General features: G+C 34.1%; 1 protein-coding gene across 1 annotated transcript in view; it reads left to right on the top strand.

Annotated features, from left to right (window-relative positions):
• Window positions 1-25,473, top strand: part of LOC106081656 (uncharacterized) — a 104,133-nt gene that overhangs the window by 1,258 nt on the left and 77,402 nt on the right. The window lies entirely within an intron of this gene.

The following is a 25,473-nucleotide window of genomic DNA, read 5'->3' as shown; positions in this document are numbered from 1 at the left end:
GACGAGAACGGGGACCGGTCCCTATCACCAGAGGACCTATCCCATGTCAGGTTTGGGACCTGTTCCATTTCCAGAAGGTTATGAACCGATCTTAGGTCTTGACATCTTGAGCATAATTCTTATCCGATTCGGTTGAAATTTTCCACGTGGTGTTTTGGTATCACTTCCAACAATTGTGATAAGTATGGTTCACGTCGGTTCATAACCTGATATAGCTGCCATAAAAACCGGTCTCCCGATTAGACTTCTTGAGATTCTAGAGGGCGCAATTCTTATCTAATTTTGCATATGTCGTTTTGGTATGACTTTCAACAACTGTGCCAAGTATGGTCCAAATCGGTTTATAATCTGATACAGCTGCTGATCTCTTCAGCTTTCAGAGGGTGCAATTCTTATCCAATTTGGTTGAAAATGTTCATATGTCGTACAACTTCCAACAACTATGCCATGGTTGATAAGCTAACATAGTTGCCATATAAATCGATCTTCCAATTTGTCAATATGAGCCACTGGAGGGCGCAATTTTTCCTGAAATTTTAGAGGTGGTATTCTTTTATGACTTCTAACAGCCATGGCAAGTACCGTCATATCAAATTTGTTTTCCAATCTCAAACACAATTCATTTAAATCCCTTATTGCAAAAGCCAGCAAATATGTCCGGTTTGGAGTATGGGCCCTAAAAACTATAAATATCGAGCTATACGGTCTTGAAGACCCACATTGTCTAGATGACCAAATGTACCCTATTTGGAAGTCGTCCCACCACAAGGTGGGATGTCCCCTGGACAGTTGTTCCCGAATTTTGATATCAGATTCATGGTCTACTCCAAAAACCGTTCATTTGAGCCCCATTGTCCCATAGTCGGCAAACCTGACCGGTTTGGGGGGTGTTTTGAGGGATGGGGCCACTCAGTGATTTGGCTTTGAAAATATATATCAGATTCATGTTCAACTCTAAAATACCTCTTATTTGAGCCTCATATTGCAATGGTCAGCAAATACTTCCTATTTGTGTGGTGCTATGAGGGTGGGTTGGCCCCAGATTTGTTCTTTACTTGCAAAGATGTACATTTGAGCCCCATATTGCAATGTTCGAAAATTTGTCCTCTTTGGGGGATGTTCTCGGGGATGGGCGGCCCCCAACACTGGATATCAGATTCGTACCTTTTATTTAAGCCCCATATTGTCATGGTCAGTAAATATGTCCTGTTTGGGGGGTGTTTTGAAGAAGGGATGGTTGCCCAGAGACTTTGCCCCACATTTGGATATCAGATTCGTATTTTACACGCAAATACCTTTCATTTGAGTCCCATATTGCCATAGTCGGTAAATATGTCCGATTTAGGCGTGTTTTGGGGGATGGGGTGGTCCCCCAAACATTTGGTTCGATACCAAATTTTTGTTTGTAGGTTACTATAAGAGAGCACACAAAATTTCGCTTAAATCGCACCTGGCGTTTCTGAAAATTTTGGTGAGGGGGAGCGTCCGCCCCCCCTTCAGATATCAAAAAATTTAGTACCCTATTTTGTTTGCCCATGGCATGATTATGCACCATCTGTCGAGTTATTTTCCCGGTATCTATTTTTAGGCAAGCATATGATAAAAGTAAAAATTGCTATGCTACTGAAGATATAATATCAAGTTATGGTCAGATTCGGGCCATAATTGAACTGAATGTTGGAGACCTAGTAGAAGTCGTTGTGTGAAATTTCAGCCCATTCGAATAAACATTGCGCCCTTTAGGGGTTCAAGAATTAAAATAGGGTGTTTATATGAGAGCTGTATCAGGCTATAGACCGATTCAGACCATAATTGACACATATTTTGAAGGTAATGAGCGAAATCGTTGTACAAAATTTCAGCCAAATCGGATAATAATTACGACCTCTAGAGGCTCAAGAAGTCAAGATCCAAGATCGGCTTATATAGCATCTATATCAGGTTATAGACCAATAAAAATCATAATTTGCACAATTGTTGGAAATCATAAGAAAGCACCTTTGCAAAATTTCAGCCAAATTGGATAAGAATTGCGCTCAAGAAGTCAAGATTCAAGACCGGTTTATATGGCAGCTATATAGGGTTACGGACCGATTTGAACCATACTTAGCATAGCTGTTGAAATTCATAACAAAACACCTCGTGCAAAATGTCAGTCTAATCGGATAGGAATTGCGCCCTATAGAGATTGAAGAAGCCAAAACCCCAGAACTCAAGATCCAAGATCGGTTTATATAGCAGCTATATTAAAACATAAACCGATATTGCCCATTTACAATCCCAATAGATCTACACTAATAAAACGTATTCGTGCAAATTTCACAATCAGAGAGTTTAAACCATTTTTTATTCTTATCCGATTGGAATGAAATTTTGCGCGACGTGTGGTATGGTTCAAATCGGTCTATAACCTGATATAAAGGGTGATTTTTTTGAGGTTAGGATTTTCATGCATTAGTATTTGACAGATCACGTGGGATTTCAGACATGGTGTCAAAGAGAAAGATGCTCAGTATGCTTTGACATTTCATCATGAATAGACTTACTAACGAGCAACGCTTGCAAATCATTGAATTTTATTACCAAAATCAGTGTTCGGTTCGAAATTTTTTATCGACAAATTTTGTTCAGCGATGAGGCTCATTTCTGGTTGAATGGCTACGTAAATAAGCAAAATTGCAGCATTTGGAGTAAAGAGCAACCAGAAGCCGTTCAAGAACTGCCCATGCATCCCGAAAAATGCACTGTTTGGTGTGGTTTGTACGCTGGTGGAATCATTGGACCGTATTTTTTCAAAGATGCTGTTGGACGCAACGTTACGGTGAATGGCGATCGCTATCGTTCGATGCTAACAAACTTTTTGTTGCCAAAAATGGAAGAACTGAACTTGGTTGACATGTGGTTTCAACAAGATGGCGCTACATGCCACACAGCTCGCGATTCTATGGCCATTTTTAGGGAAAACTTCGGAGAACAATTCATCTCAAGAAATGGACCGGTAAGTTGGCCACCAAGATCATGCGATTTGACGCCTTTAGACTATTTTTTGTGGGGCTACGTCAAGTCTAAAGTCTACAGAAATAAGCCAGCAACTATTCCAGCTTTGGAAGACAACATTTCCGAAGAAGTTCGGGCTATTCCGGCCGAAATGCTCGAAAAAGTTGCCCAAAATTGGACTATCCGAATGGGCCACCTAAGACGCAGCCGCGGTCAACATTTAAATGAAATTATCTTCAAAAAGTAAATGTCATGGACCAATCTAACGTTTCAAATAAAGAACCGATGAGATTTTGCAAATTTTATGCGTTTTTTTAAAAAAAAAAGTTATCAAGCTCTTAACAAATCACTCTTTAATTGAAATATAAGCCGATCTGTGGACTTGACTTCTTGAGCTTATAGAGGACGCAATTCCTATCCGATTTGGGTGAAATTTTGCACGACGTATTTTATTATGACTTTCAACAACTGTGCCAAATAGGGTTCAAATCGGTTCATAACCTGATATAGCTGCCATTCCAACCGATCTGGGATCTTGACTTCTTGAGCCTCTAAAGGGCGCAATTATTATCCGATTTGTCTGCAATTTCGTACGACGGATCCTCTCATGACCATCAACACACTTCATTATTAGGGTCTGAATCGATCTATAGCCTGATACAGCTCCCAAAAAAATCGATCTCTCTATTTTACTTCTTGAGCCCCCAAAGGGCGCAATTTTTATTCGAATTGGCTGACTTTTTACACAGGTCTCCAATATATATATATTAATTGTGGTCCGAACCGGTCCATATCTTGATATCGCTCTAATAGTAGAGCAAATCTTTTCTTTTATCCTTTTTTGCCTAAGAAGAGATGCCGCGAAAAGAACTCGACAATTGCGATTCATTGTGTAGGGTATATAAGATTCGGCCCGGCCGAACTTAGCACGCTTTTACTTGTTCAGTCTAGAAAGTTTGCTTGTATTGTATGGAGGACCAGATGTTTTGCATAAAGCAATTTTAGGAATTGATTACGAAATAAAGTCATATGTTTGAGAGAAAGATTCTTCGGAAAATATATGGACCAGTTTGCGTTAATGGAGAATATAGGCGATCTGTATGACTGTGATAGCATCAAAATACAAATGCTGCGTTGGCTAGATCATGTTGTTAGAATAAATGAAGAAGGTGCACGCAAATCGGGAAGACCAAGAGTCCGATGGAAAGATCAAGCGGTGTGGGAGACACCTCGAAACATGGTGTCAGAGATTTTAGAATGAACGCAGAAGATGGAGGCGTTTGGAACGCTAATCTACATTCGGCTGGTGGAACAAATGTTCTGTCATAGTGGCCAATTAAAGAAGAAGAAAGGATTACTATGAGAATTAGCATTATGTGGGAGGTGAACAAAATGAGGCCATAAAACTATGGATCAACTTAGCACGGGTGTTAGAAATAGTATCAAAACACTACATTCAGCGAAATAGGACACAACTGTGCCCTCTATAGGCTCATGAAGTTAAGTTTAAGCTTATTGGAACCTATATCAGGTTATTTACCAATTTGGACCATATTTGGCTCGATTGTCCATGGTCATAAGAAACACCACGTACCAAAGTAAGCTAATTCCGGTGGTAATTGCGCCTTCTAGTGGCACAAGAAATAATATCTGAAGAGCGCTTTATATGGCAGCTAAAGCATTAAGAAATAGACCGCTTTGGCCTATTTACACTTCTAACTCGTGTAAAAGTATTTTTAAAAACTTTCTGGAGCCTAGCATTACTTCTTTAAAAGTTAGCATGCTTTTGACAGACGGACAGACGTGGCTAAAATCGATTTTTTGGGGTATTACAAGCGGAAGAACCAAATTAGTATATCCCAATCATATGGAAAAGAGTATAAAATCAAACGTATATAAAATGAACCGTAATACATTGATGCTGGAAAAAAGCCGACCAATTACCTTGAAATCACTAAGAAATAGAATGCGATGTTGACACATGAAAAGATGTTGTACAAAGACTGAAGGGATTAGCTTGTGGTAGCAAAATTAAAGGCTCCATGTTCCAAATTGGGATGTATTGTATTGGGTTGCCCAAAAAGTAATTGCGGATTTTTCATATAGTCGGCGTTGACAAATTTTTTCACAGCTTATGACTCTGTAATTGCATTCTTTCTTCTGTCGGTTATCAGCTGTTACTTTTAGCTTGCTTTAGAAAAAAAGTGTAAAAAAGTGTATTTGATTAAAGTTCATTCTAAGTTTTATTAAAAATGCATTTACTTTCTTTTAAAAAATCCGCAATTACTTTTTGGGCAACCCAATAGATCTAATTTCAAGGCAACAAATTAACATGCTATGAACTGTAGGCCCGACAGACGGGAGGACAGAGAGCAGCACTATTGTACTGATGATTAAACTAGCCACCTAAGAAACCTTTACAATTGGCGTGCATGTGATCAAATCCCATCTGTTGTCTGTCATATTCCTTTCAATTATCAATAAAAATCCTTCTTTTCTTGTGATATTCATTCGCTTGGTCAAATTAGCTTGACTCTTTCCCCCTTAGGGAAAAAAATAATAACCTAAACAAGAAAAGTTTTAATTTGAGTTTTTTATGAGTTACTACTACAGCCGATACGTTTGGTATACCTAGCCAAACTAAATGCGGATTTTCTTGTACTTTTAATTTCATATCATTGTTAATTAAGATGTGCTTAAAATTTTCTATTGCCATATTTTTTGTTTATATACCAGAGCCGTTAAAAGTCATAGCGTGTCTTTCGAGAAAAAAAACATGCATCGACAAAAATTTAGCATTTTCCCACTGCATATTAATAGAGTCATAAAATATGTATTATATGGCAATTTTAGTTTCTGCCACTTATATGACGGAATTGATATTTTTATGTGGTATTGGTTCAATGTTCCAACTGCTCTATTTATAGCTGAACGGGGTTAAACAGAATAGAAAACAAAGCAAATGAAGTTGAATTATGGAAGCTGTATCGTAATTTTGGAATTAAGATTTGAATATCTGTTTGTTGAATATTGGAATAAAGACGGTGGTTGTTAGAGTGTCCGAAAAAAAGGTTTTTTTAAAGCATGACCTTAATTTTTATATGCATTTGATAGCAAAAAGCAAAATATGAAATCAAATGGTAATCGGTTAACGATAGAGGGCGTCCAATGACAATATGTTCGAAAAATCTAATCGATGAGGTTCAGGATTGGAAGGTCTCCATGGAGCACTCCTTCTCTGACCATCGCTACATTAGGTTTAGAACAGCACGGGCAGCGCCGAATCCGATAAGCTTTCGTAATAAATTGAAAACCATCTGGCCTAGAGGGCTGATGTCCTCTTCGAGAAAGGACATGAGCTCAAGAGAAACCCTGGACGCCCGTGGAGATTCGCAATATTGGGAAAGAGGTCCGCAGACTTTATAACCGAGCACGTCGTAAAAAATCGGAAATATACTGGAATGTGTATTACACAGGCTCAAGGCATACAATAAGACTATCAGAGCGACAAAACGTGCCTTCTGGAAGATTTTCTGCCAACAGGTCGATGTTGATCGAAGGCGTATCATTATAGAATTTATGGTAAAGGGAGCCTTGAAGAACTTCAATCCATTAAAGTCACCCGAAGCTGATGGAATATTTCCGGCGTTAAAGCAAAATGAGGCAGACTATCTGGCGCCTTTTCTGGCCACTATTTTCACAGCGTGCCTGGGACTTGCATATACTCGGAAAGCCTGGCAGGAGGAAAGTGTGGTATTTATACCCAAGCCCGGCAAGGCAAGTTATGCGACAACAAAGGCCTACAGACCTATAAGCCTTACGTCCATTCTACGTATTGTGGACACCATGATAAAGAGTAGGACATTGGCGGTATGACACCGAAATCGAGGGGGCTTTTAACAATTTGCGGACCGACACACTGATCCAATCCTTAGAGCAGTAATGGGTGGATCGGCTATTTAGAGACAGGATAAACCATTTGCAAAGAAACAAGTGGATAAATTTTGGGACCCATGAGCAGACGATGTTATAATACCTCTAAAGTGTAAGGATCCGAATAAACTTTGACGAAGGGCCGAAAGGTTCTTGCATATGGCATACGTCTGGGCTAGACCTAGAGGTCTTGATATTTACCCAGAAAAAAAAAAGAAATTTGCTTGTTCACGAAGAAGACAAAGGTGGGCCAATTTGACGCACCAAGTTCCCTCAATACGAACAATTTCGTTATCTGGCAAGGTCAAATGTTGGACGCTATGTTGAACATAGGCTCGAAATGGGGCCTTGTGTCTTCAAAGAAATTTCTTATAAAAATGGTTTTTAGGAAAAATTTCATTAAAATGTTGTTTTGGAAAAAAAAAATTGCTGAAATTTTGTCTTAAGAAAAAATTTCATGGAAACTTTGTCTTTAGAAAAATTTCATTGAAATTTTGTCTTTAGAAAAAATTTCATTGAAATTTTGTCTTTAAAAAAAATTTCATTGAAATTTTGTCTTCAGAAAAAATTTCCTTGAAATTTTGTCTTTAGAAAAAATTTCATTGAAATTTTGTCTTTAGAAAAAATTTCATTGAAATTTTGTCTTTAGAAAAAATTTCATTGAAATTTTGTCTTTAGAAAAAAATTTCATTGAAATTTTGTCTTTAGAAAAAATTTCATTGAAATTTTGTCATTGAAATTTTGTCTTTAGAAAAAATTTCATTGAAATTTTGTCTTTAGAAAAAATTTCATTGAAATTTTGTCTTTAGAAAAAATTTTGTCTTTAGAAAAAATGTCATTGAAATTTTGTCTTTAGAAAAAATTTTTTTGAAATTTTGTCTTTAGAAAAAATTTCATTGAAATTTTGTCTTTAGAAAATATTTCATTGAAATTTTGTCTTCAGAAAAAGTTTCATTGAAATTTTGCCTTTAGAAAAAAATTTCATTGAAATTTTGTCTTTAGAAAAAATTTCATTGAAATTTTGTCTTTGGAAAAAAATTCCTTACAATTTTCTCTTTAGAAAAAATTTCATTAAAATTTTGTCTTTAGATAAAATTTCATTGAAATTTAGTCTTTGAAATTTTGTCATTGAAATTTTGTCTTTAGAAAAAATTTCATTGAAATTTTGTCTTTAGAAAAAATTTCATTGAAATTTTGTCTTTAGAAAAAATTTCATTGAAATTTTGTCTTCAGAAAAAATTTCCTTGAAATTTTGTCTTTAGAAAAAATTTCATTGAAATTTTGTCTTTAGAAAAAATTTCATTGAAATTTTGTCTTTAGAAAAAATTTCATTGAAATTTTGTCTTTAGAAAAAAATTCATTGAAATTTTGTCTTTAGAAAAAATTTCATTGAAATTTTGTCTTTAGAGAAAATTTCATTGAAATTTTGTCTTTAGAAAAAAATTCATTGAAATTTTGTCTTTAGAAAAAATTTCATTGAAATTTTGTCTTTAGAGAAAATTTCATTGAAATTTTGGCTTTAGAAAAAATTTCATTGAAATTTTGTCTTTAGAAAAAATTTCATTGAAATTTTGTCTTTAGAAAAAATTTCATTGAAATTTTGTCTTTAGAAAAAATTTCATTGAAATTTTGTCTTTAGAAAAAATTTCATTGAAATTTTGTCTTTAGAAAAAATTTCATTGAAATTTTGTCTTTAGAAAAAATTTCATTGAAATTTTGTCTTTAGAAAAAATTTCATTAAAATTTTGTCTTTAGAAAAAATTTCATTCAAATTTTGTCTTTAGAAAAAATTTCATTCAAATTTTGTCTTTAGAAAAAATTTCATTCAAATTTTGTCTTTAGAAAAAATTTCATTGAAACTTTATCCTTAGAAAAAATTTTGTTTTTAGAAAAATTTCATTAAAATTTTTCTTTAGAAAAAATTTTGTCTTTAGAAAAAATTTCATTGATGGGTGGATCGGCTATTTAGAGACAGGATAAACCATTTGCAAAGAAACAAGTGGATAAATTTTGGGACCCATGAGCAGACGATGTTATAATACCTCTAAAGTGTAAGGATCCGAATAAACTTTGACGAAGGGCCGAAAGGTTCTTGCATATGGCATACGTCTGGGCTAGACCTAGAGGTCTTGATATTTACCCAGAAAAAAAAAAGAAATTTGCTTGTTCACGAAGAAGACAAAGGTGGGCCAATTTGACGCACCAAGTTCCCTCAATACGAACAATTTCGTTATCTGGCAAGGTCAAATGTTGGACGCTATGTTGAACATAGGCTCGAAATGGGGCCTTGTGTCTTCAAAGAAATTTCTTATAAAAATGGTTTTTAGGAAAAATTTCATTAAAATGTTGTTTTGGAAAAAAAAAATTGCTGAAATTTTGTCTTAAGAAAAAATTTCATGGAAACTTTGTCTTTAGAAAAATTTCATTGAAATTTTGTCTTTAGAAAAAATTTCATTGAAATTTTGTCTTTAAAAAAAATTTCATTGAAATTTTGTCTTCAGAAAAAATTTCCTTGAAATTTTGTCTTTAGAAAAAATTTCATTGAAATTTTGTCTTTAGAAAAAATTTCATTGAAATTTTGTCTTTAGAAAAAATTTCATTGAAATTTTGTCTTTAGAAAAAAATTTCATTGAAATTTTGTCTTTAGAAAAAATTTCATTGAAATTTTGTCATTGAAATTTTGTCTTTAGAAAAAATTTCATTGAAATTTTGTCTTTAGAAAAAATTTCATTGAAATTTTGTCTTTAGAAAAAATTTTGTCTTTAGAAAAAATGTCATTGAAATTTTGTCTTTAGAAAAAATTTTTTTGAAATTTTGTCTTTAGAAAAAATTTCATTGAAATTTTGTCTTTAGAAAATATTTCATTGAAATTTTGTCTTCAGAAAAAGTTTCATTGAAATTTTGCCTTTAGAAAAAAATTTCATTGAAATTTTGTCTTTAGAAAAAATTTCATTGAAATTTTGTCTTTGGAAAAAAATTCCTTACAATTTTCTCTTTAGAAAAAATTTCATTAAAATTTTGTCTTTAGATAAAATTTCATTGAAATTTAGTCTTTGAAATTTTGTCATTGAAATTTTGTCTTTAGAAAAAATTTCATTGAAATTTTGTCTTTAGAAAAAATTTCATTGAAATTTTGTCTTTAGAAAAAATTTCATTGAAATTTTGTCTTCAGAAAAAATTTCCTTGAAATTTTGTCTTTAGAAAAAATTTCATTGAAATTTTGTCTTTAGAAAAAATTTCATTGAAATTTTGTCTTTAGAAAAAATTTCATTGAAATTTTGTCTTTAGAAAAAAATTCATTGAAATTTTGTCTTTAGAAAAAATTTCATTGAAATTTTGTCTTTAGAGAAAATTTCATTGAAATTTTGTCTTTAGAAAAAAATTCATTGAAATTTTGTCTTTAGAAAAAATTTCATTGAAATTTTGTCTTTAGAGAAAATTTCATTGAAATTTTGGCTTTAGAAAAAATTTCATTGAAATTTTGTCTTTAGAAAAAATTTCATTGAAATTTTGTCTTTAGAAAAAATTTCATTGAAATTTTGTCTTTAGAAAAAATTTCATTGAAATTTTGTCTTTAGAAAAAATTTCATTGAAATTTTGTCTTTAGAAAAAATTTCATTGAAATTTTGTCTTTAGAAAAAATTTCATTGAAATTTTGTCTTTAGAAAAAATTTCATTGAAATTTTGTCTTTAGAAAAAATTTCATTTAAATTTTGTCTTTAGAAAAAATTTCATTTAAATTTTGTCTTTAGAAAAAATTTCATGAAATTTTGTCTTTAGAAAAAAATTCATTGAAATTTTGTCTTTAGAAAAAATTTCATTAAAATTTTGTCTTTAGAAAAAATTTCATTGAAATTTTGTCTTTAGAAAAAATTTCATTGAAATTTTGTCTTTAGAAAAAATTTCATTGAAATTTTGTCTTTAGAAAAAATTTCATTGAAATTTTGTCTTTAGAAAAAATTTCATTGAAATTTTGTCTTTAGAAAAAATTTCATTGAAATTTTGTCTTTAGAAAATATTCATTAAAATTTTGTCTTTAGAAAAAATTTCATAGAAATTTTGTCTTTAGAAAAAATTTTATTGAAATTTTGTCTTTAGAAAAAATTTCATTGAAATTTTGTCTTTAGAAAAAATTTCATTGAAATTTTGTCTTTAGAAAAAATTTCATTGAAATTTTGTCTTTAGAAAAAATTTCATTGAAATTTTGTCTTTAGAAAAAATTTCATTGAAATTTTGTCTTTAGAAAAAATTTCATTGAAATTTTGTCTTTAGAAAAAATTTCATTGAAATTTTGTCTTTAGAAAAAATTTCATTGAAATTTTGTCTTTAGAAAAAAATTCATTGAAATTTTGTCTTTAGAAAAAATTTCATTGAAATTTTGTCTTTAGAAAAAATTTCATTGAAATTTTGTCTTTAGAAAAAATTTCATTGAAGTTTTGTCTTTAGAAAAAATTTCATTGAAATTTTGTCTTTAGAAAAAATTTCATTGAAATTTTGTCTTTAGAAAAAATTTCATTGAAATTTTGTCTTTAGAAAAAATTTCATTGAAATTTTGTCTTTAGAAAAAATTTCATTAAAATTTTGTCTTTAGAAAAAATTTCATTCAAATTTTGTCTTTAGAAAAAATTTCATTCAAATTTTGTCTTTAGAAAAAATTTCATTCAAATTTTGTCTTTAGAAAAAATTTCATTGAAACTTTATCCTTAGAAAAAATTTTGTTTTTAGAAAAATTTCATTAAAATTTTTCTTTAGAAAAAATTTTGTCTTTAGAAAAAATTTCATTGAAATTTTGTCTTTAGAAAAAATTTCATTGAAATTTTGTCTTTAGAAAAAAATTCATTGAAATTTTGTCTTTAGAAAAAATTTCATTGAAATTTTGTCTTTAGACAAAAAATTCATTGAAATTTTGTCTTTAGAAAAAATTTCATTGAAATTTTGTCTTTAGAAAAAATTTCATTGAAATTTTGTCTTTAGAAAAAATTTCATTGAAATTTTGTCTTTAGAAAAAATTTCATTGAAATTTTGTCTTTAGAAAAAATTTCATTGAAATTTTGTCTTTAGAAAAAATTTCATTGAAATTTTGTCTTTAGAAAAAATTTCATTTAAATTTTGTCTTTAGAAAAAATTTCATGAAATTTTGTCTTTAGAAAAAAATTCATTGAAATTTTGTCTTTAGAAAAAATTTCATTAAAATTTTGTCTTTAGAAAAAATTTCATTGAAATTTTGTCTTTAGAAAAAATTTCATTGCAATTTTGTCTTTAGAAAAAATTTCATTAAAATTTTGTCTTTAGAAAAAATTTCATAGAAATTTTGTCTTTAGAAAAAATTTTATTGAAATTTTGTCTTTAGAAAAAATTTCATTGAAATTTTGTCTTTAGAAAAAATTTCATTGAAATTTTGTCTTTAGAAAAAATTTCATTGAAATTTTGTCTTTAGAAAAAATTTCATTGAAATTTTGTCTTTAGAAAAAATTTCATTGAAATTTTGTCTTTAGAAAAAATTTCATTGAAATTTTGTCTTTAGAAAAAATTTCATTTAAATTTTGTCTTTAGAAAAAATTTCATTTAAATTTTGTCTTTAGAAAAAATTTCATTGAAATTTTGTCTTTAGAAAAAATTTCATTAAAATTTTGTCTTTAGAAAAAATTTCATAGAAATTTTGTCTTCAGAAAAAATTTTATTGAAATTTTGTCTTTAGAAAAAATTTCATTGAAATTTTGTCTTTAGAAAAAATTTCATTGAAATTTTGTCTTTAGAAAAAATTTCATTGAAATTTTGTCTTTAGAAAAAATTTCATTGAAATTTTGTCTTTAGAAAAAATTTCATTGAAATTTTGTCTTTAGAAAAAATTTCATTTAAATTTTGTCTTTAGAAAAAATTTCATTTAAATTTTGTCTTTAGAAAAAATTTCATTTAAATTTTGTCTTTAGAAAAAATTTCATGAAATTTTGTCTTTAGAAAAAAATTCATTAAAATTTTGTCTTTAGAAAAAATTTCATTGAAATTTTGTCTTTAGAAAAAATTTCATTGAAATTTTGTCTTTAGAAAAAATTTCATTGAAATTTTGTCTTTAGAAAAAATTTCATTGAAATTTTGTCTTTAGAAAAAATTTCATTAAAATTTTGTCTTTAGAAAAAATTTCATTGAAATTTTGTCTTTAGAAAAAATTTCATAGAAATTTTGTCTTTAGAAAAAATTTTATTGAAATTTTGTCTTTAGAAAAAATTTCATTGAAATTTTGTCTTTAGAAAAAATTTCATTGAAATTTTGTCTTTAGAAAAAATTTCATTGAAATTTTGTCTTTAGAAAAAATTTCATTGAAATTTTGTCTTTAGAAAAAAATTCATTGAAATTTTGTCTTTAGAAAAAATTTCATTGAAATTTTGTCTTTAGAAAAAATTTCATTGAAATTTTGTCTTTAGAAAAAATTTCATTGAAATTTTGTCTTTAGAAAAAATTTCATTAAAATTTTGTCTTTAGAAAAAATTTCATTTAAATTTTGTCTTTAGAAAAAATTTCATTGAAATTTTGTCTTTAGAAAAAATTTCATTAAAATTTTGTCTTTAGAAAAAATTTCATAGAAATTTTGTCTTTAGAAAAAATTTTATTGAAATTTTGTCTTTAGAAAAAATTTTATTGAAATTTTGTCTTTAGAAAAAATTTCATTGAAATTTTGTCTTTAGAAAAAATTTCATTGAAATTTTGTCTTTAGAAAAAATTTCATTGAAATTTTGTCTTTAGAAAAAATTTCATTGAAATTTTGTCTTTAGAAAAAATTTCATTGAAATTTTGTCTTTAGAAAAAATTTCATTGAAATTTTGTCTTTAGAAAAAATTTCATTTAAATTTTGTCTTTAGAAAAAATTTCATTTAAATTTTGTCTTTAGAAAAAATTTCATTTAAATTTTGTCTTTAGAAAAAATTTCATGAAATTTTGTCTTTAGAAAAAAATTCATTAAAATTTTGTCTTTAGAAAAAATTTCATTGAAATTTTGTCTTTAGAAAAAATTTCATTGAAATTTTGTCTTTAGAAAAAATTTCATTGAAATTTTGTCTTTAGAAAAAATTTCATTGAAATTTTGTCTTTAGAAAAAATTTCATTAAAATTTTGTCTTTAGAAAAAATTTAATAGAAATTTTGTCTTTAGAAAAAATTTTATTGAAATTTTGTCTTTAGAAAAAATTTCATTGAAATTTTGTCTTTAGAAAAAATTTCATTGAAATTTTGTCTTTAGAAAAAATTTCATTGAAATTTTGTCTTTAGAAAAAATTTCATTGAAATTTTGTCTTTAGAAAAAAATTCATTGAAATTTTGTCTTTAGAAAAAATTTCATTGAAATTTTGTCTTTAGAAAAAATTTCATTGAAATTTTGTCTTTAGAAAAAATTTCATTGAAATTTTGTCTTTAGAAAAAATTTCATTGAAATTTTGTCTTTAGAAAAAATTTCATTGAAATTTTGTCTTTAGAAAAAATTTCATTGAAGTTTTGTCTTTAGAAAAAATTTCATTGAAATTTTGTCTTTAGAAAAAATTTCATTGAAATTTTGTCTTTAGAAAAAATTTCATTGAAATTTTGTCTTTAGAAAAAATTTCATTGAAATTTTGTCTTTAGAAAAAATTTCATTAAAATTTTGTCTTTAGAAAAAATTTCATTGAAATTTTGTCTTTAGAAAAAATTTCATTTAAATTTTGTCTTTAGAAAAAATTTCATTTAAATTTTGTCTTTAGAAAAAATTTCATTAAAATTTTGTCTTTAGAAAAAATTTCATTAAAATTTTGTCTTTAGAAAAAATTTCATTCAAATTTTGTCTTTAGAAAAAATTTCATTGAAATTTTGTCTTTAGAAAAAATTTCATTGAAACTTTATCCTTAGAAAAAATTTTGTTTTTAGAAAAATTTCATTAAAATTTTTCTTTAGAAAAAATTTTAATGAAATTCTGTCTTGAGAAAATGTTTACAATTACCCCAATTTCTGATATTAACAGAAGCCTTAACTTAATAAACGTACCTGTTTTATATCGAACATCAAAATTGTTGATTGATGGCTGTAGGAAGGATTTGTATTGTTTTATATTTCTAGATTTAAAACACTTTTTGCTAGTAAAGCAGAACATTTATTACCGCAAAACACTAAAAATACGTTCCCAATGAAAGGAGGTGTTTTGAGTGTTGTATAAAAGCGTCGAAAACGCCAAAAACTATGGCTGGTATAAGATCTGAGCGTGCCATTCATTCACTTCATATTTTGTGGATTTATTTTTGTGATTACTATTCTTCACTTCACTTCACTTTATATAAACAACAACAAAAAATACAAACAAATCTGAGTACAACAACTCATTTGTGCATTTATTTTTGTGATTGCTATTCTTCACTGCTTTATACAAACAACAACAAAACAAATCTAAGTACAACAACTCATCTACTCTCTCACTTTCTAAGCACAAAAACAATACAACACAGCAATTGGATACACACACGAAAATCGAAAAAAAAAAACAAACGCGAACAGCGCAGCCCGGCATTAAAGTTTTTTGTACATTCTTTTATTTTGGCAAATTGCAATGGATTTGAAAGAATTTTGTAATAAATTAATGAACACTTTGGTGGCACTTCACTTTTCTTTTGATTTTTCACTTTTTTGGATACTTTTCACTGGTTTTAAACACTTTTTAACTTAAACTTTTATCAGGGCTTATTTGTGCGTGCGACCGGTTGAAAAATTTCTGAGAAACTAAGAAGATCGAGCAACAAGTGGTAAATGAAGTGGGAGGGAGAGTGCCAAAGGCAAAACAAATATGTTGTCACCTTGTTGTCAATGCAATTAAGAGAACATTTCACTAATTGTTACGTATGGGCAGCATTTGAAACCAAGAAGAAGAAGAAGCAATTAAGAGATCTATGGTTGGGGGCATATTAAAGAAGTTGTTTTTAATTTATTTCATGCTGTAAAGGGCACACTAACACATTTGCAAATGCATTCCAAGGTTTTTTGTGTGTGCATTGGCCTCTCGCTGATTAAAAAAAGGAAAGACGGAAAAACTGTACTGAAGCACGGAGAGGCGAAGATGGTTAAACTAAATCAGGTAGTGCTGCAGGCTTAAGAATTTCATTCTTTGGAATCCCATAGAAGTACTGCATCCACATCAAGACATCGTGTTGACACGGATTATCAGTTAACGACGTCTTAAGATGCAAATAGGCCATGTCGGTTTACATTTGCCATGTTATGCGACACCAAAAGTCTACAGACCTAAAAGCCTGGAACGTATTGTGGACACCATGATAAAAAGTAGAACATCCACATACAAACAGCATGCCTATATCAAGGGACAGTCGGTGGCAACTGCCCTGCATGAGGTTGTGCATAAATAGAAGAATCATTCGATGACAAAACGTATACCCTGACGCTATGCATTGACATCGAGGGGGCTTTTAACAATGTGCGGCACCGACACACTGATCTAATCCTTAGACCTGTACAGGGAGGACCTGGTCCTTAGTGACTGGATAAACCATATGCTAAGGAACATGTGGATAAGTTGTGTGTCCCATGAGATAAATAAAAGGGAGAAAGTGAAGTAAAGTAAAATTGCTAATTTTGCCCATGAACATTCCACTAAGGAACAGGGGAAAACTTCTCACATATCATTGAGTGCAGTCCGATTCAAGTTTTAAGCTCAATGATAAGGGGCCTCCTTTTTAATAGCCAAGTCCGAACGGCGTGCCGCAGTACGACACCTCTTTAGAGAGAAGTATAACAAGGCATAGTGCCTCACAAATGCACTAGGAGGGGAAAACTACCGCTGAAAATTTTTCTGATGGTCTCGCCAGGATTCGAACCCATGCTTTCGGCGTCGTAGGCGGACATGCTAACCTCTGCGCCACGGTGGCCTCCCATACATGAAAAGGAGTTTAATGCGAATCCGGGAGATAGTGTGGTCAGAAGGCGCGTGATGTGAGGAATGCCCCAAGGAGGAGTGTTCTCGCCGATTCTATGGAGCCTCGTGACTAATGAAATCCTGATGGATCTCGGTGGGAACGGCACGAAGATTTTGCTTATGCGGACGACGTCCGAAGCAGGTTTGTGTCTACGATCAGTGAGATCATCGAAGTGTCACTGAGGACGTTCTCGTGATGGGCTACTAAAAATGGGTGGAGTACCAATCCCGTCACTGGACGGAGTCACCCTGCGGCTGTCGAGGGAGGCGAAGTACCTAGGCATAGTCCTCGGTTCGAAATTGTCCTGGAAGAGAAACACCGAGGAAAGAAGCCGTAAGGCACTGTGCGCTTTTTATTTCTACAGGAGGATGTTCGGTAGGTATACGGCCATCATGGGACCAGTACTGGCAAATGTAGCACTGGTATGGTGGTATGCCTTAGGGAAGAGCACGCGTGCGAGAGAGTTCGAGAAGGCCCAGAGATTGGGCCGGGGTCACGGGGGCACTGAGATCCGCACCGCAGTAAAGCCTGGGGGCGATGCTGGATATGCAGCCCATTGAGGCATATATTCGGAACTGCGACGCCAGGGTCGCGCTTAGGCTGAGGGAGCTCATCATCCTGAGCTCCGGCCAGGATGGCTCCGGCCGCAGTTTGATTTTGTGTGACATGGATGCGGAGGGTAGACTAAGAAGGATCTCCGATTACCTGGCACCAGTGCCGACTGGAGCGATGGCATTAGCAATTCGATATCCTGAGAGGGATGGAAGGCGAATGTTGTACTTGAGGAGGATGAGACCTCGTTCTACACCGATGGGTCCGAGATGGAGTCAGGAACTGGATTAGGGGTCTACTCTAATGCACTCAATATCAGTATGTCTCTGAGACTGCCGGACGCGTGTATGATCTTTCAGGCAGAGGTCTGTGACATTGCAGTGGCCGCAAGAGAAATTCTGGTAAGGAATTTAACGTCCTCGAAACTCAGAATTTACGGAAGAGTGCGCCAGGAAGAGTTTGACTGGGCCGGGCAGACCAGTCATCGCCCTTGCCTACGTACCATTTTTCGCGCTACTGAACACAGTAGAAGGAATGGTCAGAGCGGCGCCGGTGGCAAGGTGGGACTCGTTGGATTGTTGCCGGACTGCAAAGGCGCTATGGCTGGTCATCGACCGAAGGAAGACGGTAAGAGTTGATGGCGTTCGATAAGAGATCGGTGAGTTCCTTGACAGGGGTCATAACCGGACACTGTGCCATAGACCGCATGGCGCCGCGCATGGGAATACCACAATGACTTCTATAGAAGTTGCCTCGATGAGGATCAAGAGGAGACTATTAAGCACGAGCTGTGTTCATGTCCGGGTCTGCAGGGACATAGTCTCTGCTTTCTGGTGAGCCGTTTCTGATCTGGGTGAACTTGCAAACGTATCTCTGGTAGGTCTCCTGAGATTTGTTGAAGGAACAGGATGGTTCCGACGGGGTGTGCCATAAGCTCCGGCGTAGGTACATCCGTGCTTGCGTGGGGATGAGCGTTTCTTCACACCCCCCCGCTCGCTTCACCGTTCCTCCTGTCTTTGTTTCATTCGTGTATAACCTTTCTTCTTTCTCTTCCCTTTTTTCTGGGCTACCGCAATGGGCCGCAGATTGGAATCAGAGTGATGCAGATCGAGCTATGCAGACGATTTTATAATACTTCAAAGTGGAACGAATCCGAACCAGCTATGCAGAAGGGCCGAAGGGTCTTGCGGATGGCACACAACTGGGCTACACATAGGGGTCTCAATGTTAACCTAGAGAAGACTGGAGTATGCCCGTTCACAAGGAAGATGAAGGTGGGCCAATTTGACGCATCAAGCTTCATAAATAGGACGATCTCGATATCTGACAAGTTCAAATACTTAGGAGTGATCTTGGACAAGAAAATTAACTTATACTATCGCGGTTCAATCGAGGAGACGATAGGAAACCTAGAAGGAATGGAAGAGGTTTCCGATCGGATACCTGTGACGACTCTTGAGGTCGAGTGCGAGCTGCTGCTGACAACGGCACAATCTTGGATTGACGTTGGAGCATTTCCTATGTCATTGTCCGGCTTTCGCAGCTAACAGATACCGGCACTTAGGTGGGGTCACAATAGCAGACATGAAACAACTTTGGGGCTTGGCTTGGAAAACAATAAAGGATTTTGTAAATAGGACGGAGTTCCTTTTTTCTTTTTCGAAGTTACTTTTTCGGTATTTAGAGCGTACAACAAGCCGATTACTGGCTTAGGTGTATGTCCATAGTGGCATGGGGCGGATTAATATCCGCACCCTCTTTCCAACCTAACCTAACCTACCCATCTCTCATAAAAATCATCCCACCAATTTAACCGGCCACCGTAGCGCGGAGGTTAGCATGTCCGCCTATGACGCTAACGGCTAGGTTCGAATCCTGGCGAAATCATCAGAAAAAATTTTCAGGGGTGTCACCCTACGGCATGCCGGCACGGCCTTAAAAAGGAGGCCCATTATCATTGATCTAAAACTTGAATCGGACTGGACTCATTGATATGTGAGAAGTTTGCCCCTGATCCTTAGTGGAATGTTCATGGGCAAACTTTGCATTTTGCAACTTAACGTCTTGAGCCACCACAGGTTTTTATTTTTACTTAATGTTGCTGGAATCGGAAAATGATAGATATACCCCTTAACATTTTTCATAAGCACAGTTTGTTCTGACAAACTGTAGCATACTGAAAGTTTTTTTTTTTCAAACTTCATAATTTCTATGAATGGCTTCTGTTTAGATATATTTATTTTGAGTTGAAATTGAAATTGATCAACCTCTTCATTGAATTATATTATCAACGTTTATACTCAATGAATTTATTATTATTTACACTACTATGATTTTAATTTGATCGTGTTAACATTCGTTGTTGCTCACTCTTGCCAAATTCATGTAGACACGAATGGTGGCAAATAAAGGCTAACAATTCTGCAAATCATTTCAGTATGAACTATAGAATGGAATGAGTACGCCTTGCATAATGTCCGCACGAATAGGAAATTGTTAACAACAAGTAAAAGCGTGCTAAGTTAGGCCAGGTCGAATCTTATATACCCTCCACCATGGATCACATTTGTTGAGTCTTTTCCCGGTATCCCTTTTTAGGCAAACAAAGGATAAAAGAATTGCATTGATATTGGAGTTATATGAAGTTATGGTCCGATTCGGACCATAATTGAATTGAATGTTAGAGACCATGAAAAAAGTAATTGTGTAAAATTTCCGTCAAATCAAATAGGAATTTGCTCCCTGTAGGGGCTCAAGGAGTAAAATAGGGGAGATTGGTTTATAGGGGAGATGTTACCGATTTAGCCTATATTTGACATGTATGTTGAAGGTCATGGGAGAAGCCGTTGTACAAAATTTTAGCCAAATCCGAAAAAAATTTAGCCCTCTAGAGGCTGAAGAAGTCAAGATCACAGATTGGTTTATATGGCAACTATGTCAGGTTAAATACCAATTTGAACCATATTTGGCACAGTTGTTGGAAGTCATAACAAAACACGTTTTGCAAAATTTCAGCCAACTTGGATAAGAATTGCGCCCTCTAGCGGCTCAGAAAGTCAAGACCCCAGATCAGTTCACAGGGCAGCTCTATCAGGTTATGCACCGATTTCAACCATATTTAGCACCGTCGTTGGAAGTCAAAACAAGACATGGCAGACAAATCGGATAAGAATTGCGCCCTCTAGAGGCTGAAGAAGTCAAGACCCAAGATCGGTTTATATGGCACCTATGTCAGGTTAAGGACCCATTTGAACCATACTTAGCACCGTCGTTGGAAGTCCTAATGAAATAAAATTTCAGCTAAATCGGATAAGAATTATGCCCTCCAGTGGCTTAAGAATTCAAGATTGGTTTATATGGCAACTATATCAAATTATGGACCGATTTCAACCATAGGTACCATCGTCAATGGAAGTCATAACAATATACGTCATGCAAAATTTCAGACAAATCGGATAAGAATAACGCCCTCCAGTGGCTCAAGAAGTCAAGATTCAAGATCGGTTTAGATTGCAGCTACGTCAGGTTATGGACTAATTCAAACCATACTTAGCACCGTCGTTGGAAGTCATAATGAAACACGTCATGCAAAATGTCAGCTAAATCGGATAAAAATTGCGCCCCCTAGTGGCTCAGAATGTCAAGACCCTAGATCAATTTATAGGGAAGCTCTATCAGGTTATGGACCGATTTCAACCATACTCAGCACCGTCGTTGCGGAGTATGGGTAGGTGTTTCATCATAACGAAACACGTTATGCAAAATTTCAGCTAAATCGAATGGGAATTCGCGCTCTATGGGCTCAAGAAGTCAAGATCCAAGATCGGTTTATATAACAGCTATACTATATTATGAACCAATTTGTATCATACTTAACACAGTTGTTGGAAGTGACACCAAAAGACTACGTGCAAAATTTCAGTCAAATCGGATGAGAATTGCGCCCTCTAGAGGCTCAAGAAGTCAAGACCCAAGATCGGTTTATATGGCAGCTATATCAAAACATGGACCGACGTAAACTATACTTAGCGTAGTTGTTGGAAGTGATACCGAAACACTACGTGCAAAATTTCAAAAAAAAAAAAACGGACGAGAATTGCGCCCTCAAGAGGCTCAAGAAGTCAAGACCCAAGATCGGTTTATATGCCAGCTATATCAAAACATGGACCGACGTCAACCATACTTAGCGTAGTTGTTGGAAGTGATAATAAAACACTACATGGAAAATTTCAATAAAATCGGACGAGAATTGCGCCCTCTAGAGGCTCAAGAAGTCAAGACCCAAGATCGGTTTATATGGCAGCTATATCAAACCATGGACCGATTTGGCCCATTTACAATACCAACCGACCTACACTAATAAAAAGTATTTGTGCAAAATTTCAAGCGGCTAGCTGTACTCCTTCGAAAGTTAGCATGCTTTCGACAGACAGATGGACGGACGGACGGACAGACAGACGGACGGATAGACGGACGGATAGACGGACGGACATGGCTAGATCGACTTAAAATGACATGACGATCAAGAATATGTATACGTTATGGGGTCTTAGACGCATATTTCGAGGTGTTACAAACAGAATGACGAAATTAGTATACCCCCATCCTATGGTGGAGGGTATACAAATTTTCAGCGGTGGTTTTCTCCTCCTAATGCTGGCAACATTTTGAGGTACAATGCTATGTAAGAACTTCTCTCCAAAGAGGTATCGTACTGCGGAACATCGGTCGGACTCGGTTATAAAAAGGAGGCCGCTTATCATTGGGTTCAAGCCTTGAATAGGACTGCACTCATTGATATTTGAAAAGTTTGCCCTTGTTCCTTAGCGGAATGTTTATGGGCAAAATTTGCAATACTACGAAACATCTTAAAGTAACACTGGTTCATCGAGCGAGGCTTTTGGCAAACATTCTGGGTTCTATGACATTACTTCTAATTTTTATAATATTTTTATGTAACGTATGTGAAACTTTGAAATATTTACTTTAAATGTCACTTAAGTAGCTTAGAAATAAATTTTTTATTGTTTTGTTTGAATTATGCGATTTATTTGGATTGAATCCAGTTATGTTGAATAACCAATGATTTTGCTAAAGCAAAGAAAGCATTAAAGACTTTGATTAAGTTTAAATCGAATGATGCTACTTGCCTTGAAAAAAGTAGATTCTATTAAAGAACTAGAAATTGCGGTAAAGACAAGTTGACAATAATATGGGAATCTCCAGAAAGAGGTGGTTTCTAAACTAGTTATAAGACTATGTTATAGAAGAAAAATGGCAAGTGAAAACGTGCTAAGTTCGGCGGGGTCGAATCTTATATACCCTCCAGCAGGGATCGCACTTGTCAAGATTTTTGCATGAAGATAGATAGGCAATAAAAAGGTAAGACTTGCTGTAGTAATAACTCAAAAGTCAAATCGAGAAATAGGTTATAGGTTATGAACCGATGTTGACTATACTTGGCCCGAATGTTTGAGGTCATTGTTGAAGTCAATGTCCAAAAGTTTAAACAAATCAGGCAAGAATGGGGCATTCTTGGGGTTCAAGAAGTACATATGGGAGATCGTTTCCTATTAGAGGTATTGTATATCACGTTACGAACCGACCATACTTATCTCTATTGGTGAAGATCAAAGTACAAGTCATTGTGCGACATTTCAGCCAAATCGAATTAAAATTGCACACTCTATGGACTATAGAAGTCATATCCATGGATCGGTTAATAAGGAGGCTATATGCAAATCTGAACTAATGTTGCCCAGTTGCAATCCCCAACGATGAACCTAAATAGGAAGTATATATGTGTGGAATATTTAAAGTGGATAGTTCACCTAATCGACCGCTATCGCTATCCCACAGACGGACATGAGTAGATCGACTCAGAATGTCGAGACGATTAAGAATATAAATATTTGCTAGGATCCCAGATCACCAAGGCCACCATAGCGCAGAGAATAGCATGTTCGCCTATGATGGTGAATATCTGGACTCGAATCCTGTCGAAAACATCCGAAACAAGTAAAAGCGTGCTAAGTTCGGCTTCGCCGAATCTTATATACCCGCAAACAAAGGATAAAGGAAAACAAGTAAAAGCGTGCTAAGTTCCGGACCGGGACTTAGAACCCACCACCATGGATTCAGCTAAAAATTTGTACAAAATAAATATAGTTGAAGGACATAATTTTATTTTACATACCAAACTTCTGACAAACCAGCAAAAATTAAAGCTTCTAGGAATCGAACAAGGGTGATCGAGAGACAGGTTTATATGAGAGCTATATCAGGTTATAGACTGATTTGGACCGCACTTTTGTTGGAAGAAACACATGCAAAATTTCAGCCAAATCGGGCAAAAACTGAGTCTTGTAAGTGCTAAAGAAGTCAAATCAGGAGATCGGTTAACATGGGAGCTATATCAAGTGCTTGATCGATTTGGACCATACTTTGTACAGTTGTTGGAAGTCATAATGGAACATTATGTGCGAAATTTCAGCCAAATCGGATAAAAATTGCGGCTTGTAAGGGCTCAAGAAGTCAAATCGGACGATCGGTTTACATCTCCCGTACTAAGTACGGTCCAATCGGTTCTTGATCCATTCGGACCGTATTTTGTAAAGTTGTTGGAAGTCATAACGGAACACTATGTGCGAAATTTCAGAAATCGGATAAAAATTGTGGATTGCAGGGGTTCAAGAAATCAAATCCGGAATCTATTATACAAAAATTAAATTGTTGCGCTTTGTTTGTTTATTTGTTTGTTTGTAAGTTAGTTTGTCTGTTCCGTATAAACTCAAAAATTTCATGAAATTTTCACAGATGGAAGAGTTTGAGTCCCCGCTGAAAATAGGGTACTAAATTTTTTGATATCCGAAGGGGGGGCGGACCCTCCCCCTTACCCTAAAAACGCTAGATCTCGAAGATGGGTGCACCGATTTAAGCGAAATTTTGTATGCCACCTTATGGTATCCCAAAACCACGAAATTGGTATAAAATTTTGGGGTCAAATAACCGGGGGGACGCCCCATCCCAAAATCCCCCCGAACGGACATGTTTACCGATTGGGACAATATGGGTATCAAACGATAGGTACTAAAGAGTAGAGTACGAATTAGGTGTAAAAATTTTACCCTAAGTGTTTGGGGGGGGGGTTCCCCAGCCCCCAAAAAACCCCACAACAGGACTTTTTCACCGCTTTGGGCAATATGGGTATCAAATTAAAGGTATTCATAAGTAGAATACCAATCTGAGACAAAAAATTATTTTTTTGTCTGAGGGCCCACCCCACCGCCCAAAACCTCCCCGCAGGACAAATTTACCGATTGGGACAGTATGGGTATCAAACGAAAGATACTTGGAAGCTGAGTACACATTTGTTATACGAATTTTGTCCAAGATGTCTAGGGGGCCTCCCCAATCCAAAAAAGCCCCAAAACGGACATAAATGTCCAACGTCACAAAATGGGTATCGAATGACAAGTCTTTGAGACTTGACTACGAATCTGGGCTGCACAAATAGGACAGAGTGTGGGACCGGCCCACCCACTAAATACCCTTCAATAGTTCAATCGGGATAATATGTAAATTAAAAGAAAGGTATATGACAGTATATTTCGAATCTAATGTTGGTATAAGGATTCAAGTATCTGGGCCATGTCCTACCGTTCCGCAGGACAGTAGATCGCGACAATAAAAGACTCAAATAAATTGTCGTTTGGTTCTTAGCGTCGGGGGAAGCGACCATCTCCTCCGAATAAATGCAACGGCAAACTGTCATGTAGGAAGACCGAGAACATATTGTACTCAAATGAAAGGACGTGTCAGAGGGCAATCCCCCTCCTCTACCCTAACCAAAAAAGAAAGGAATTAAAAATAATATATGAATGATGTGAAATAATATATGAAGGCCGATCAGAATAGAATGGGACAGAAATAAAAGGTTTTTGGTAGTAGAGTACACTTTTTACCCTCACATTGAGATGGACACAGGAGGACCTGCGGATTTTTAAGAATGTGGTATCCCAAGTGGTCGCTTTGAAATATGATTTTGGATG

Source organism: Stomoxys calcitrans, chromosome 3 (genome assembly GCF_963082655.1).
Source record: "Stomoxys calcitrans chromosome 3, idStoCalc2.1, whole genome shotgun sequence".
Lineage (NCBI taxonomy): Eukaryota > Metazoa > Arthropoda > Insecta > Diptera > Muscidae > Stomoxys > Stomoxys calcitrans.
This window is presented reverse-complemented; position numbering and strand designations above follow the sequence as displayed.